Here is a 2,213-nt window from a genome sequence, read left to right on the forward strand (position 1 = left end):
CGATTAACCATGGATGAGTTATGACGCGGGGGCGATTTAGTGTGATAAGGTGATTGTGACAATCAGCGCGGTTACTCACGGCAATTAGGTACTCCCGACGCAAATGACGATGGCTCCAGATTTGGTGACGAATCCACGGCACACGAGATGGCAAGTATCCGTGTAATAATCGGGTCGGGTAACTTCTCGATAACTCGGTCCGCACTTCGTACAACGACTAACTAACAAAGCTCTCTCCCAATCTGAGTCACTCACAAAAGCCCCGCCTTCTAATGAGCCTGTCCTTATATTTTCCTGTCCCCACTTCTGGTGTCAATCCTTGTTTTTAAGTCATATAATCATTCCGTACCTCTGTCAGGTACGCGTCCCTCCCGTGCCCGTGGCTACATCCAGTGACCCGTTAGGTCACCCTAAACCCGAACCCGTCGTCATAAAATCCGGTTGGAACATTAAAAGTTATTTTCTTACTTTTATTGTTCGAACATACAAATCTTGATTATGGTATTGGGGTTTTTCCCAGCATTCCCGACTGCAATCCCGCTGTCCTTCCATCTCCGACATATATATTTCATTCTATTATAAAAAGCACATGCCTCTTAGTTAGATATAATAATAAGAACAAGTTTTCGAGTAAAACATTTCCATTTCGACGAAACCTGGGAAATGTTAGCGTCATTGTGTAAGGTAGCATATTCATATAGGTAGAAAGGTGTACGTGTTGATGTATGGCGAGAAATAAGCAAAACAGAATACAACTTTTTCATTAAGGACTTCGTTTTTTGAGAAAATTGAGTTGGAACATCCGTTTGGTACATGTGCCTTTAAACGCTAAGGTGATTATATGCGTGCATACCTGAAGCTAAGAATTCACTCATACTTATTTAATTATCAAACCCATTCATTTAAATTAAAAATTCCAACTCAAATTCAAATTTCAAATGATGCCAATGCCATCTCACCGCTACCATCAAACATAATATATGTTACTTTGCTGTATGCATATTACTGTATCTGCTCTCTGATACTTTAATTATTGAAACAAAGTTATTTTTGCTATTGTCACGTAAACTTGAGGGTTGGATGATAAAATAAAATAGCTGAGTCGTAACACAACTATTAATTTTGTTTTAATTAAGCTTTATTATGAATTCATCAATCGCAATGGAATACACACTGAATTAACACACATAAATCACAATTCACTCCAACCAGGTTATGAAAGACTTAGTTACACTGATACGTTAAGTATGCGATTGCTGTAAGGGTAGAGACCGGCAAAGATGTGTTGACTATTCTAAGGATACAGAATAAGTGAAGTTCTACTGACGATACTGTGTCTGAGGAAAGCTAGAGGTGGGTGTGTCTAAGGACACGGGACTATCGGATTTGTTGATGACAATTTTGGTTAGGGAAGTGAGGGCAATAGACACCGCCTCCGATTGGATAATACGACGGTTGGTGGACCAGGAAGGATTTTAGCCGCCCTCGTGAGGAAGTTGCTAACGGAACATACCAGACGTGAGGAAAACTAACTTTCCGTGTTAGCCCGCAGTAAACAATAAACGTGAAAGGAAACCTAAGACGAGAGATACTCGCTTGGTCTGAAGGACCTTTTTTTTTTTTATTTATTTGTTGAAATTACAATCAATTCTTGAGTTGAGAATTTTCAGTAATTTTTCTGGCGTGGCGCAGTGACATGGCTGTTTATTTACAATAAGTTAATACTTATTATAGATAGGTATAATTTATAAGTATTATAAGTAAGTGCATATGCTTAATTTGGATAACTAAATGAATCCAGCTGGTAATGCCTCTTCAGCCTGCGAATCTGGTCTGTCGTATCAAGTAGTCCAGTGATTAGGGGGTTTCGGTGTTTGTTGACTCTTTTGCTATATCTGTCGCTATATTTTGCTGTTTCCTCTTTGACTGTGGGTATCTTGAAGTCGCGGTGCATTGTTTCATTGGTTACATACTATTACGCCGGGCGACTCTCTGCCTGGCCCCGGTCACACACCGCGGGCCAGACATACACCAGATGTCCGCTCTTCCGTACGGCGTACCCTCCATAGCCTTAAGCACCCGTCATAAACCCGAGAGTCTTGCCTGCTAAGGTTCTTCAGACCCAACAAATGTCTTTTCGAAATCAGTTTCCAAAGACTATTGTTTACTACGGCTTGACACGGGAAAGTTAGTTTTTCTCACGTACGATGCTT

This window comes from Bombus impatiens, unplaced genomic scaffold, assembly GCF_000188095.3.
Source record: "Bombus impatiens unplaced genomic scaffold, BIMP_2.2 scf_0212, whole genome shotgun sequence".
NCBI lineage: Eukaryota > Metazoa > Arthropoda > Insecta > Hymenoptera > Apidae > Bombus > Bombus impatiens.